The 16,920-nt window shown below is 34.3% G+C and overlaps 1 protein-coding gene across 1 annotated transcript in view; it reads right to left on the reverse strand.

The window, feature by feature from the left end:
- GLRA3 (glycine receptor alpha 3) overlaps positions 1–16,920 on the reverse strand; it is a 157,210-nt gene that overhangs the window by 65,860 nt on the left and 74,430 nt on the right. The gene's annotated exons all lie outside the window — the stretch shown is intronic.

Here is a 16,920-nt window from a genome sequence, read left to right on the forward strand (position 1 = left end):
TTGGATTTGCATTTATTTTCTAGAACCATTTCTTTTAGTAGGTATCCATTAGCATCCAGAATGCATTTAGTGAAATTTTCTTGAAAGCTGTCTATTTTCTAAAAATGAACATATGTACTTCTTTACAATAAAGGCACATTTTCTCATCTTTAGTATAATATGTAAGTTCTATGAAATTGGTGATTTGGTAAAAATAAAAGGTGGTTTTCAAATAAGGGATGAAACCTTTTGCTAGGTGTCCCATGTGTTTTCCAAAGTGACAAATCCTTTAAGATTTGACTTAAGAGATTTCCCAATTAGACCTTTCATAATTAAGTTAAAAGAAGAATCAATGATTTCAAAGTCTTGCTCACGATTTCCGGACTAATGTATAGAGTGACAAAAATTGACAGCTACGTGTATGTGTGGTATTTTTACACAGTATATGAGTATAAGTACTATCTATGACTTTACAAATACAATTTTCCCCTTAGACTTTTGAAACGAGCAAATAAACATGCAGACTTCATTATAAGTATAAGTGAACATTTTAAGAAAGCTTCATTTCCACAAAAAATAGCCAGGGCTGGAGATATTCAGAGAAACTGAATATCAGTTTTCGTCTATTTTTTCATTCCTTGAATACCAAATTACCAGTAGTCAGAATACAGTGACCAAGCAATCACAAAGAATGCTTCCGTAATATCAGACCCGTAGATTGGTTATCTTGCAAGGAGGTCAGATTCAGAGTTTGTAGTGAATGTTACAAATGTATATGTGGCCTTGATCATTAGTTGTGCACTGAGATCCCTGTCTTCTAACTGTAACTAAGGTTACATACCAGATAGTGTTTTTTCCGCTTTCTAGGTGCCCCATGTATTTTCCAAAGTGACAATGGAGCAGAGGTCACTTCAGCTTTCTACCACAAAGCTCACAATAATGTGGAAATCTCACCAGCCTCGAGGATCTGCAGAACTTATAAACGGGGATACATGAACAAGCTTCTACCAGACAAGGACGGGTCATCCTCTCCTAGACTAGGGTTCAGAGCCCCAAGAAGCACAGCTCCATGGCTGGTGGCCAGTTCCTGCATCCCTCGCTGTCCTGTAATCTGTGCATCCACCCTAACTACCACCAAACACATTTAGTCCAATGATTGGACTAAAGTCAGTTTCTCTCTGCCTGACCTCTAGGGAGGACTAAAGCAAGACAAGTTATAATGATACTTGCCAGGAAAAATAACTGACTCGTAAAGAATTTCCTTTTGGACTGATTCTTAAGACATATTTTTAAAGGTGAAGTATTTTTATGCTGTAATGAATTTATTGATTGAGAACACTCTGTGATGCTAAAATAAAAAGTCCTTTTAAGCTGTAGTCTATGTGATAAAATTTGGTAGACTCTCCCCATCTTTATGTGATTGGTTTACTGATAAACTTTATAGACACAATCTCAGATCTACCAGGAACGCTTTTTGCTCCAAGAAGAAGCTGAAAAAAGACATCAAGTAGCCTTCAGTTTCTGTTTCTAAATCACACAAGGAAAATATCAACTGTCATCTGTCACCAAGGCCGAATGTTATCCTGTATCCATTGTGCTCTTTTTGTGAATAACCAGGACTATCTTTGTTTACTAACATGTTGAGGTCTTTGGTTTAGAGCCAAGGTTCAAAGGAAAACTGAAAAATGACCATTTCCTGAAAACCCAGAAACTTAGGTTTCAACAGTCCTCACAATTTGGGTTTTGACCTGCCTGCAAATGAACATTGTAATGGGAAGCTTCCCTATCAAACAAATTCAGCTTTTCAAAAATAAACTTTTAATTTTAAGCTCACCTCATAGCCAATGTACCCCATCTGTGCTCAGCAACCGATTATATTATTTCTGAATCCTGATCATAAGTGAAAATGTGCAAAGAAAAGGGTATAAAAAACATTCAAATAATACCACTCTAAAAAAAGTCCTTGTAACTCAAGTTGAAATAGCTTGCTTATAATAAAAGGCCATGGACCAAAGAAGGAAAGAGCTTTGCAAAACAGAGACAAATGGATGTTTATGCAGCATATGAAAAAAAATGTCAAGTGGACTTACTAAAGCCAGTTTAAAAATTCAGTCATTCCTTGGACATACTTAAAGACTAAGTGTTTTTGTTTGTTTGTTTGTTTTGGGGGGAGGTTTCTGTTTTATTTATTTGTTTATTTATTTATTTATTATTTTTATTAACAGTATTGTGTTAGTTTCAGGTGTAAGTGTTTTATTAAAGGAATCTTCCCTATTCGCCCTGGCTATGCTTCTATAAGGGTGAAAATGTAGAAAGCTTATATGTGAGTAAAAAAAGAAGAAGAATGAATATGAGATAATACATCATGAGAATGAAGTCAATATTTGTATCCCACATTTCTAAAATCTACCCATGTATTGAATTCATTCATAAATCTTATAAGGCAGCTGAACTGACATTTACGTGTATGGAATCATTATATTTTAGAACAGAGACATTAATGATTCTTTTTCCCTAGAAACTTCTTTTGTAGTAATATACATTTTTGCAAACCCTTCAGAAGTTAATTTTATTTTTTCATCATTTTGCATGTTACACAATGAGTTATTTTAAATGTTATATAAGTGTATTATTAATCTTGTACAACAGTGATAGAAATGTAATTATTTCATAATATAGAAAGACTAATTTTGACATTTTGGAAGTCAAATTTTATTATTATTATTAGAATAGAGTGTATCACGCTATTCTAATCACTTTAAATTAATTGTGTAGGAAAATATTTTGTTGACCAAGTAAAATTATATATCGTGTTTGGATTCGAAAATAAATATCCATTAATATGTGGTTTAAATTCCATCTGTATGTCACATAGTAAAAGAAGAACCACACTAAATTTTCTGACCTAGTATTTGAAATTCTTACATTATGAGGTACAAATAAATAATAATTCTATTAGGCGAATATTATAATGATTATAATATACCAGGCTCAGAAGTAAGTCTTCTTGGGATCAAATGTCAGCTCTCACAGTGAATAGCTTTCTAATCTCCCTGCACCTTGTTTGTTCAACTGTGAAATAGGGATGGTTATAACAGCACATCCTCTGATAGAGTTCTTGTGAACGTTGGATTGATCCACATAAAGTACTTAGAACCACACTCATTAAATGTTAGACCCCCAAAATTAGAAGCCATATTAGATAGAAATTTGCTTGCATTTTCTGTTTCTAAATTAGTTTTGAAGTACTAGGGGCATTTTGATTTGAATCTGAGATAGTTGAATTTGCCATAGAAGAATATGGGACAGATAATTGTAATGTTGAAATCTGGTGAATAATATTTTTGAAAATTTGCAGAACTATTATGATAAGCTTATCGTTGACTTCTGTATTTCAACATTTCTGTATTTTTATATTTTGTCTTTAATCAATTGCCCCTCCTCCCTCTTTATATATAAACATACATACATATACATTTTAAATTTGTTTGTTTGAGTATATAAGGCCCTTTTCCCTCATAGCAAATACAGCTGTTCACGTTTCACTTTGTGCCAGATGTTATACTAGGTGCTTCATGGGTTACTTCTACTATTCTCATAGCAAATCTGTGAGGCAGGTGTGATTATTATGTGTGCTTAGCTTCACAGATGTGGAGAAAGGAACAAAGACACATTAAGTAACTTCAATGGGATTACAGAGCTAATAAATGAAAGAGCTATAATCCAGACCACAAGTTCTGATCTCAGCGTTTTAACGATATACTGACTGCATAATATACTGACACTCATGATTGTCTTGTATGCAAACCAAACATTTTATAAACTAATGCAGATTCTGGTTTATGGTGGGGTCTTTTGGTAAGGAATTTGGGGATTTACTGATCAACATGCTCACTGATGGGAAATTGCAAGCACTAAAACTAAGTGTTCCCAGATTAAATCAAATTGTTGCCACATTGTCATGTGTCCTTAGGGGTACCCTGGTGGGAGACCAAATTTAGTAGAGAGCACAACCCTATGTATCAGCTAAAATGACATATAGAATATTAGTGTCATCTTTTGCCTTACAGGGAAGCATAGGATTGCTAGAAATGAACTGAAATGACCAATTAGAAAAAAAGTAGAAAGAATCACCTAAAGTTAACAAAGAAAGTTAAGTACTTCTCTTTTCTTTGGTTCATAATTCAGTTAATTTTTAAATTCCTTAGTGTTTTCAGGCAATTTCTAATCCAGTAGCTAAGCCTACCCCCAACCCCTTCCCCCTTCCTTTTCTCCCTCCCTTCTCACTCCCTCATTTCTGCACTTTTCTGCCCTTTCCTCTCCTCCTTCCTTCTCTATTCCTTTCTGTTTCTGGGTCTCTGTCTCCCTCTCTTTCCCTCCCTCTCTCCTCCTCCCCTTCACTCACAAACCTGCGCCGCAGCACTCCTGCCCCCTCTGCCTCTTTAAAACCTGCTGCCAAATTATTATTTTGTTGTTGTGGGCAGGTGTTTTTACATTGTATTGTTACAGATCGAAGAAAATATGTATCTACAATGCTGCCACTGTTGATACCTTAATACCTTTGTTTTCTTTTCTTCCTACACATTTTCACACAGTTGAAATTTATCATACCTGCTCTATGCATCCTTCATTTCACTTAATGTATTTTATGCATTTCCTGGTAATCCTCTTAATCATCATTCCAGTGGCTATATGATGCACTTTTCTTACACAAATACTTTTTCATGTGATTGAAAAGGGTCTAGTGCCTATGGAATTACACAATTTGTGAAAAACTGAAATGTGTTCATTTATTTTCAATAACCAAATATATTTTTTTGCTTTATGTCTCAATAAATCTGAGCAAGAATTAGGAGTATAAAGTATTTCTAAAATAGAATGTGCCAGGCATATAATCAGAAGGTAATATGTCTAAAACAAGACTCTTTGAAAATGGCACTGTAAAAATAATCATCACAAAACGGCACAACAATAACTACCAAGTACAGTATTTTTTCTGGACCACTTGAATGCTTTCCAGTTGATTGTAAAAATTTTCATCTAAAATGGGGTTTGTAGTGGCAATTATCACTGCCTTTCTTATTTATAATTTGATTTAATGAGAATGGTTTTACGAATTCAACATTCAGTATACTAATTAATCTTCTGAAAAAGATGCTCTTTCCCAGGTTAAAGAATTCAGTTTCTACCCCTATTTTTAAAGTTATTGATGATACTGTTGAAGCTATTGTTAGGAAGTGGTACTTAACCTTATTAAATTATTGGAAATTTATTTGCAAGTCATGTGATTTTTATCTTGATATAAATTTTGCCCCAGTATATCATTAATCATTTACTGTCTGTAAAAAGTAAGATGTGATTACCTAATGGTATATACATATATTGGAGCACATGTATATTGAAAAGTTGAGATAGATTATATTTTTTTAGCTAAAAACTCAACAGAATTTATTCAAATATTAAAAGATCAATATTATTCTCAAAGTTATTTAGCATTATGCAGCAAATGCTTATTTTATCATATATTGCCAACCTGGAATTTAGTTTAGTGTTGATAATACAATAGTGAAAGATAATCTCTGCTCTCCAATTGCTCACTATATTGTAGAAGATAGCCTGTAAACAGATAATTTTTTTCACATTATAATTGCTATGTTGGAGGCATGTACAGCAAGCTAGGAAAACACAAAGAAGGGCTAGCTAATAGGGACCAAGGTGGAGTGGTTGGGGAAGACTTCCTGAGGAAAATCTAATTGGGCTTCATTTTCAAAATGAAATAAAATTTAGCTGGGCAAACATTGGAGCCATAATAAAATGTGTCCTGTAAAATATTGGACAGAAAATCCAGTAACCACTAGATTTTTGTATGATTAATATAGGAATTTGGCTGAATCTTAATTATTATAATTTATATATATATATATATATATATATATATATGGGGCCCTATGACTGCAAATTATTTTCTGGATGAAGGTACAAACTATATATACTTCTTAAAAGTATTGCTGTCTTACAAGACAAGAAGAGGATTCTTCAAAGACAAAAAGAGTAGCAAAAATAAGAGTGAGCTAAAGCCAAAGGAATGATAAACAAACACAAATGCCTAAACTGGGTGACTGAGCCTTGGGCCACCACAAGGTAGAAAAACAGAACTTGTGACTGAGGATTAATTAATTAGACCATCAATATTATCATAGATTAGGTTCAAACAAATATGAGCTCATAACAATGACAATATTTTAACTAAAGACAAAAGAAACCAGACATGAGCAGACATGGACTTCAATGGAAATACCAGATCAAGAATAGGAAATAAACATGTAAAATGTATTTAAAGAAATAAAAGATAAAGTTGATAATAGGAAGCTATAATACCAGAGATAGTTTTTAAATAATCGAATAGAATAATAAATGAAATGAAAATATAATTGTTGAAATTAAAAGTTTAATGAATATGTAAAGCATATAAGAATCAGTTGAAATGAGAATTGAACAGAATGTACAGCTAAAGAAATATCCCAGATTAAAATAGTGGGAGAAAGGGAGAAAGAAAAATGTTTTAAAAGCTGAGTCTTTAAGGATAAAATGGAAAAACCTCAAGTAATCTGCATCTAATTAGGATCCAAGAAGGATGAATTAGAGTAGAGAAAGCCAATAGTCAGAGGAAATGACAAGGATTTTCAGAACAAACATAAGAAACTAATGCTCAGATTCAGAGAACTCAAAATATATCAATAAAGGTATGTAAAAATAAGTTTATATGAAGACATTATATGAAAACTGCAGAATAGCAAAGGAAAAGAAAATACCTTTTAAAAAAATCACCTTTCTATTGCCAAATAATATTTCATTGTGTGGAATATCACATTTCATTTATTCATTCATCAAAAAGGAATGGAGTACTGACACATGCTACAACATGAATGAAATATTACACTAAAGAGGCCAGTTACCAAAGACCATGTATTATATGATTCCATTTATAGAAAATGTCCACATCAGACAAACCTATGGAGACAGAAAGTAGATTCCTAGTTGAGGGGAAGCAGGGAGTGACATGGATGCTAGGGAGTGATAAATGTCCAAAAATATTTGTGATGATGTTGTGCAACTGTGTGAATATTCTAAAAATCATTTAATTATAGACTTTAGTTAGATTAATTGTATGGCATATGTACAGTAAGTACTTATCACCTATACTGGAAAATACTTAGACTGGCAGCAGACTTCTCAACATCAATAATGAAATTCACAATATAATGGGTCAATTTACTCAAAATACTAAGAGAAAATTACAGTGAACTCTGAATAGTGTACTCAGTAATATAATCTTTCAAAACTGAAGATGAAAGAAAGTCATTAAAGAAAAATACACAGCTTAATCTTGAACATTTATAAAGTGGACTTCTAATCAATTTACTTCAGAAAGACAGAAAAAAAAAAAAAAAGCCACAGAATCCTGTTCCAAAATGCAAACAGAAATGATGAGAGGGCCTTCCCTGGTGGTGCAGTGGTTGAGAGTCCGCCTGCCAATGCAGGGGACACGGGTTCGAGCCCTGGTCCGGGAAGATCCCACATGCCGCGGAGCGGCTGGGCCCGTGAGCCATGGCCGCTGAGCCTGCGCGTCCGGAGCCTGTGCTCCGCAACGGGAAAGGCCACAGCAGTGAGAGGCCCGCGTACCGCAAAAAAAAACAAAAACAAAAACAAAAAAAAAACCCACAAAGAAATGATGAGAAACTGATTAAAGTGAATATAAATTCAACTAGTCTTCCTCTATATAAAAATGTTGCTATGAATGCATAATTTATGGGGTTTAAATGAACTGAAAGATTGGAAAGACAATATCATATACTAAGACTAAAATCGTATGTAGAAATACATCCAAAATATGTTAAAGACTTTTATGCAGACCATTTTATAATTTCTTGACAGCATAAGTACTTAAATGGAGAGAGATGCCATGATTATACAAAAAAGATTAAACATTATGAAGGGAGCAATTGTTTCCAAATTAGTTGTTAGATTTAGTGCAATTTTTGTCAAAGTCCAACAAATTTTTTGAGGAAATTGACAAGCAAATCTTTAATATATATTTATATTAATCACACAAATTATAAGCTTCAGGAATAGCCAAGGCATGTTTATAAAAGAAGAACAAAAGTAGAGTGACTTCCTGTAATAGATACTTAAAATGACTAAAATGCTGTAAGACATTATGATATTGGTGCAAAGATAAACTGACCAATGGGACAAAATGAAGCGTCTGAAAACAACCCTTATTTGATATATAAAGGAAATAGTTTGCAGATTAGCGTTGGGTGCTTAATAAATGTTTCTGTATATGACAAGAAGTTCACATTCTATCCCAATGTGACACCACTCAAGAAAGCAAGTTTGGGTAAAAGTTCAAGTATAAGAGTAAAATTTTTAAAAATGGAAGATATAGCAGAGTATTCTATGGCCTTGAGGTAGGGTAGATTCTTTAATAAATTCTATGATGTCAAAATTAAGAAATTCTATTCATCAACAGGCCACTTAAGGAAAATGGAAAAGCAAACCACAGTGGAAAAAGATATTTGCCACACAGGTATAACTGACAATTGGCTACTGCCAGACTATAAAAAATCTCATACCAATGGATGAGAAAAAGACAAAAAACTGAGTAGAATATAGTCAGAAGAAGACATGTTTCACTGGGCAGAGACCACAAATGTCCAACAAATATGTGAAAAAATGTTCAAATTCACTGGTAAACAAAGATGTGCTAATTAAGATATTGAGTACCATTTTATACCCACTGGGTTATTAAAAATAAGAAGTTTGATGATACGCAATTTGGCAAGGATATGGAGCAAAATGATAGCTTATATACTGCAGCTGAAAATAGAAAAAGTGGGAAAAATTGACATTGTATTATAAATTTGATATGTGAATACTCAAGATACAAAAATTTTAGTTCTAAGTATAAATCTTAAAGAAACCCTTCCACATGTGCACCAGGTGACATATACAAAATATTTATAGCAGCACCATTAGTGATAGTGAAAAACAAAAGCAAAACAAAACAAAGACTGGAACCAATCCAAACATTCATTGGCGGGAAAATGTATAATAAATTATGTCAACAAAATCAGATACCATATAGCTGTGAAAATGAATTAACACTACTATTTGCAATGAGGATAAATCTTAGAAATGTTAAATTTAGTAAAAAAAAAAGTATCAAAGATATGTTATAGCACCATTTTCATAAAATTCAAAACCAAGCAATCCCTCTCTCTCTCTCTCTTTCTCATTTATCTGTCTATTTCTATCTATTTCTCTTTCCCTCTCTCTAATAAAATTTTGAGAGCAAAGGAATTATAAACACAAAATAGTTCACAGTGGTTACCTAGGGAGATATTAGGAGAATGGGATTTGATGGATTATACAGGTATGTTTAATACTGGTAATATTTTAGTTTTGAAATTAGATGGTGGTTTCAACAGTGTTTGTGTTATTAAATTATACCTTGTCACTTAAATAGATTACTTATGCAATTACATACCAAAATATTATATCTGAATATGAAATTAATCACTGGAAATGCTCATTGGAACTACCCTATTCATTCATGCGAAATACCCTACACACTGTAGTGTTTTGTCATTTATATACTTTGTGCAATATATTTTATGATTTATAACATGTTTTTATTAGCATCTTGTTATGCCCATCTTACATGATGTTGTAGTCGGTAGAGTGATGACCCCAAAGATGTTCAAATTTCAATCCTCGGGACCTGTGAATGTGTTAACCTTATTTGGCAAAAGAGATTTTGCAGATGTGATTAAGAACCTAGAGATGGGGTTATCTGGGTGGGCCCAATGTAATCATGAGGATCCTTATGAGTGAAAACGAGGCAAAGAGTCAGTGTCAGTGATACAATGTGGGACTGGATTGGTTTAAGATGGGGGAAGAGAGCCATGCGCCAAAGAATGCAGGCAGCCTCCAGAAGCTGTAGAAGACAGGGATGAATTCACTCCCAGAGCCTCCAGAAGGAACATCGCCCTGCAGACACCCTTATTGTTTATTTTTTGGACTTCCAGTAAGTAATTGTTCCACTATGGGAAAGTATGATTTGGATCACAAAAAGCCCAAAGTCTCTTGGAAAATGAACTATTATTTGGTCTTCAGAACATCCTATGGTCAATCAATACTATAAGAGCTCCTCAAATCAATCAAGAAATTCTAAGGACCCACTATTAGGAAGAAAACTTTTCTGAGGATAGCCGAGAGACACTTCACAGTTTAAAAGATGGATAATAGCACCACATAATAATTTTTTGAGGATTTTCCAACTAGTGTTTCCTTGAATGTCTGATGTGAACTGTGTTATATTTTATGTGTCTTTTTCTTTAACTTAAATTGTGGTCAAATACATATAACATTTACCATCAGTGACTTTTAGTACATTCACAATATAGTGCAACCATCACACTTTCTAGTTCCAGATAATTTTCATCACTTAAAAGGAAACTCTGTGTCCATTAAGTGGTCACTTCTCATTCCCCCTTCCCTCCAGCCCCTGGCGACTGCTAATCTGTTTTCTATCTCTACAGATAGGCCTACTCTGAATATTTCATATTAATGGGATTATACAATAGATGGCCTTTTGTGTCCGGCTTCTTTCACTTAGCATAATATTCCCAAGGTTTATTATATGGGTGTTTTTAAAGTGTATTTAAAAATACATAGACATCATCTGCTTAATTTACAGAAACGTGAAGGGTCTCATCGAGATAATTATACATACCAGGTGATACAATTTTAAAGATGTGTTTTTAGAAGTGAATGCCATATATGCCATATATATACATATATATATAATCAAAATCCACAAGAACATAAAAGATGAGAACAGTATTTTTAATTGAATGATTACTTTCAGGCTTGAAACTAGATACCTTAAATAAAATTTGTAATTGAAAAAAATATTGATTAAAATCTGCCTTGCGTATAAGTTTTCAGGAATATATTTAATCTTGTAAATGACTAACAGCCTCACCTTGCGTTACAAGTCTTTTTCAATGATACTGATATCATATCATTAATATTGAGTATGATAGCAGAGTCTGACACTAACAGAGCATAGCTAGTCTTTTCCCACCAATCAGGTCTTAATTTACTACCATCTGTAATTTGGGATTAATGTTACAGAACAGACTAACAAAGGAAGATTTATTCTGAACCTATATAACATAAAACATTACTAAAGTAAATAAATTATGCAAATCCTTTCTTTACCTTAAGGTATTCCCAGTTTAAATACAGATTTTTTAGTTATACGCTAACATAATTTTTAAATTTAATATATTATTTTGCAACAATGTTCACACTTCCCTTCATAATTTTAATGAACTTTTAACACAGCTTGGATTTGGGAAAAGACATAGTTTAATAAATAAAAACAAAGGAATGCATATTATTGGCAAAGGATTTTTATTTTGTGTGCTTTTACATTTGTCCTCAGTAGAAAAGTTGGTCGTGTAAACAAATTATTCTAATAAATGTTTTCAGTATTTTTAAATTGTTAACACTGAGGCTTAAAATATGACACTTTTATATTTTAATTGATATTTAAATTTTCAGTGGTTTTTCTGAAAAAACTCCTTATGACCTTTGGAAATCTTTTGATTCATGAGGGCTTATACTGTATATTATTTACTATGAAATGGTAGAGGTTGAATATTAAAAGAAAAATGTTCCACTTTGGAAAAGTTTTAGTGAGCTAAATTTTTGTTGTTGTTGTTGGTACGCGGGGCCTCTCACTGTTGTGGCCTCTCCCGTTGCGGAGCACAGGCTCCGGACGCACAGGCTCAGCGGCCATGTCTCACGGGCCCAGCTGCTCCGCGGTATGTGGGATCTTCCCGGACCAGGGCACGAACCCGTGTCCCCTGCATCGGCAGGCAGACTCTCAACCACTGCGCCACCAGGGAAGCCCTTGCCACATTCTTTTTGATTAAAGCAAGTGACAAAACCAATCCAGGTTCAAAGAGAAGAAAAATAAGATTCATTCTTCCTTTTGATGAAAGGAGCAGGAAATTCACATTTCAAAGAAGTATGCAAAGAGGTACGGAAACTTATGGCAGTGATCTTTGCAAATCATCTACCATAAGGCATCAGGGCAATAGATGGAAAATCATTATAATGAAAAGACCACAACAGGTGAAAGGAAAAGCTGGCCTGTATTTCTCTCCAACATGCATACCTCACAGAGCTATCACTGCTTTAAGTCATAGTAGTAAAACATTTTAAAAATATTATTAAAGAAAATTTATAAATTAATCAGACTTGCTCTTAAAAACAGTACATTGACTACTTTTCTTTTTTCTGACTTAGACAACTTTCTCACGAGTAGAAGGATCACATAAAGTATTTTTAAAACAGAGATTTCTTGTGCCCATTTATATCCTAAAAATCACAAATACATCATAATTAAAGGCTATGCAGAAAAAAACCTAGGGAGGGCCATATAACAAGGGCATTCTGTATTTTGAATTTAATAAAGTATTACTTTAAAACTACAAGAATGATATCTTTTTATGATGCAGAACCTAGGTAGAAGAGATCTAACACTGCATGAGGTAAGAGATTATTTGCTCATCTCTGAGTTTTGTTCAGCTTTGATCCAAATAAATAAAATTTTTCTTTTTTCAACACACATCATAATTGGCATGATCTAGAAATTTCATAACATGTTTTTGTAAAACTAAAATTAAAAAAAAACAAGTATGACAAAACATAATACAGCTCAGCGATTGTGTTTTTAAAAGAGAAAAATACGAAGAAAATATTTTAAAATTTTAAGAAATATTTTTTGTTAGGACTGACAAGCCAAAATTGAGTCATATTTGCATTCATATTGACCAGGGGCATATCTAAGTCATTTGGGGCTAAGAGAATGTATTGTTCAGTGTTTTTAATATATATGAAATATTTTGAAAAATCCGATTTGAAGAGTAAGAGCAGTAAATCTTGCTTCGAATATTGAGTTGGTCAGAATGAATTAAGTTTTATAACATATTCCACAATAACTGTAGTACTAAAAATTGTCAAGTGCAAACAATTTAGCCTTAATAAGTAATAAGAAATAGAAGCCCCAGAAAAGAAAGAGGATTACAGAACTATATTGCATTTCGAATCCAATAGCCACTGGGCTTTTAGGGGGCAAGATACTGCTTCAACTGATGCAGAAATTTAAGAAGGTAAAATATCTACCTCTTTTGTTTGAAATGTTTGCTTTTTCCTCTCTGTTTCAAGAGAAGAGGGAAAAAAAGGTAGTAATTCAGACTAGCAATATGTCATTTGCAAGTTGTAAAGTTGCCATGATCACGGCAGGCAAATGACAGCTCTTACAGCCATTTCATCACCTTTCCCAGAAGGACATAAAGTACTAGAAGAGAATGTCTGTGAATACATCATTCCCCTTCTTAAGATACCCTGGTCCTTATGAAACCCAATCTTTATCCTAAGGAGTGGAGCTGATGGGAAGGGATGATGCCGTAGAAGAGAGATGGCGGATGATTGAAGGCCCATGCTGTGGCTCTTCTGTTTTACCCTGCCCTTCTCATTTCACAGCAGCAAGAAAGAACCACCTGTGTGATTATACAAACCTCCATGTATGTTGTGGAACAAAAGCATTTCTTTGGGAAATACAGAAATAAGGTATTTCCTCCAGTCTAATTTTAGACTTGCTGACTTACACAAATAGTAGAGAGTTCCTGTATCCTCCTGACCCAGCTTCTCCTAATGTTAATATCTTATATGACAATAGTATAATGTTTGGAACCAGAAAATTAACATTGATATGATACTATCAACTTACCTACAAATCTATTTTAAATTTCACAAGTTTTCCCTCTAATGTCTTTTTTTCCTTGGCCTAGATTCTGATGCAAGATCTCACATTGCATTTAGCTGTTCACTAGCTCCAATCTGTGACAGTCTCTCAGCCTTTTTTGTCTTTCATATCCTTGACGCTTTTGAAAAATACTGGCCAGTGATTTTATAGAAGTCCCTCGATTTGAGTTTTTGTGATGTTGTCTCACAGTAAGATTGGTATTGTTCGTTTGTAACAAGAATATCGCTGAAAGGATACTATTTTCTTCTAAGTGCATCCCATCAGGGCAGACGATGTTGACATACCTCATTATTGGTGATATGAAGCTGGATTATTTAGTTAAGGTGGTGTCTGCCATGTTTATTCACAGTGAAGCTAGAGTGAAGTTTATTTGTTACTGTTTGCATTATATTTGGGGTCTTCCCACCCCAAATCCTGGCTGATTTCAATCATTTCTCTGTTTTTGCTGAGATAAAACCTTACCATAGTTCTATAAGTCAGAGCTATACAAAATTATTCTCAGAGATCCCTAGGGCATTTTAAAGACTTTTTGTTATTTCTGAAATTTGTATGTTTCATACACTAGATGTTTACACTTAAGTCAGTATTTCCATAATTTTAAGTTGAAAAACTCTTATTCAAACAATGGTGTGTTTCAAAAGTGACAGCACCTTAGAACGACAAGTGAACTCACAGGAAGGATGGAGCCTTAAGGTTGAAGAAGTTAGGTCTATCTCAACTACATTCAGAATTTCTTTTACATACTCATAACCAAACTACACATGCTATAGATCCTATTGTGATATGTTCTATTATTAGTCACCCAATATTCTTGCTTTTCTCTTTGTGGCTCTTTCTCTGAAGTGGAATTATACATCCCTGCCTTCTGAACTCAGGAATGGCCATGTGACCTAAGAGGTAAATATGAGAAAATTAGACAGTGAGGTGGTAGGGGTAGCAGTAGAGGCAAGAATAGCTGAGGAAGGACCAGAAATGCAAAGGAAGGAGGCAAGATAAAATATGGCGCCTGGAAAAGGTGAAAGTTCCATGATTTATCCGGAATGCAGAGTGGGTTAGGAGTTGGGATGGAGAGAAACATGGGGTGGGACAGGTTATATAGGCTATAGTAAGTCAAAGGAATTTGAATTTTTCTCTAAGAGCAAATAATTGGGAACCAATGAAGGAGCAGAAAAAAGACAGGATCTTATTTGAACTTTGAACGATCCCTGTAGCTTCAGGGTAGAGGCTGGACGGGCAGTATAGCAGGCGCCGAGTTAGATGCTGTGGCTGTGACTGTCATGGCAGTGATAGATGATCTCTAGAACGGTGGCAAAGCAACAGATTTGAAGAAATATTTGCGAAGTGAGTTTCTGGGACTTTGTGATTCATGAGATATTGGGGTACGAGAGAGGAAGAAATGGATTCTCAGTTTTCTGGCCAACGCTATGAGATAGCCAACTCAGGAGACAAAGCAGATTCAGACACGGTGATCTTCAGGGTTTTGTGCAATTGCAGAAGATACACAGTTCAGATATTTGAGAAAAACTTATTAACTAAAGTGCAGTATCTGTGTACAATTCATTTAATATTTGCTATTACAGCATATGTACAGGCTAGTTCAAATACTCTGTTCCAAAGTTATTTATGTTTGTTCTTTGCTTTCCCATCCTTTTCATGTAGAGACAGGCTACAGCTACTGAGATAAAAATTACCACTACATGTGTGGATGGCAATTAAAACCAAGGGAGAGGAGTAACTCACATAGAGAGGATGAATATAGCAAGGAAAGGGCCTGTGATTGAACCCTGAGAATGCCCAGCATTCGGAAAACAGAAGGAAGAAAAGGCGATACATTTATTTAGGAAGTAGTGGTCAGAGTCAGAAAAGCAGGAAACCAAGGCAAGAGAGTTTTCAGGAAGAACAGCATGATCAATAGTGGCCAGTTTGCAAAGAGGTCAACAAAGTCAAGGGTTAAGCAATTTATTGCGGTTATTGAATACACTGGAAATAGGAGTTTTAGTGAAGTGATTGGTGAGAAGCCAGATTGAGGAAAGAGTACTAGATAAGGAATTGGAGAATGGGATCTTGTACAACAACTTGAAGTAATTCAGCTGTCAAAGGAAGCAGAGAAATATGGGAACAGCTAGAAGTGGATACATCATCCAGGGAAAGGTTTAACTTTAAGAAGACAATTAGCAAATTGAAATGTTTAAGGGAGGACACAAAGAAGGCAAGATCATAATGCATTGATAAGACATTGAAAGTGGTCCCGGAATACAAATGACTTCAGGATTTGATCTAGAAAAAATTGGGAATCAGTCTCATGTGAAAGGAGGGAAATATGCCTCAATATATTATCAGGAACATTGGTGTGGATACAGGCTAGCTCTTAGGTTTGGTGGCAGGTAGATAAAGGGGGTTTTGTGTGCTGGTTTCTACTTTTTCTGTGAAGACAGAGGTAAGGTCCTCTGTTCAGAATGGGAGGACAGGTTTGGAAGTTTGACTACAGTGTGGTCTGCGTGGAAGACCCACACTCAACCTCCGTTTGACCCTTCTTCTAATGCATCTTCCTGTGCTGCAGACACCAGAAAGATAGAACATTAAAGCGAGGGATCTTTAGACAGATAGAAAGATATTAACAAAAACTGTAAGTATTTAAGGTGTACATTATGTGCAGCATGTATATACGTATACATAAAGAAATGATTACTTCACTCAAGCTAATTAACATATCTCTTCACAGAAGTTACATGGAGATGTTACCTTTTTTTGTGATGACAACACCTAAAATCTACTCTCCTAGCATCTTTCAAGTGTTAAATATGGTATTATTAACTATAGTCATCGTGCTGTACAAGAGACCTCTAGACTTATTCATCCTATACAACTGCAATTCAGACCCTTCGATGAATTCCTCTGCATTTCTGCCACTGCCTACTCCTGGTAGCCACCATTTTACTCACTGCTTTTATGAATTCAGCTTTTTTTTTTTTTTAAGATTCTACAAAAAAGTGTGATCACACAGTATTTCATGCAGTATTTGTTTTTCTATGTCT

The sequence above is a fragment of the Delphinapterus leucas genome, chromosome 6 (assembly GCF_059928025.1).
Source record: "Delphinapterus leucas isolate spDelLeu-1000000601 "Yukka" chromosome 6, BTC_Dleu_Yukka2, whole genome shotgun sequence".
In the NCBI taxonomy this organism is placed as follows: domain Eukaryota; kingdom Metazoa; phylum Chordata; class Mammalia; order Artiodactyla; family Monodontidae; genus Delphinapterus; species Delphinapterus leucas.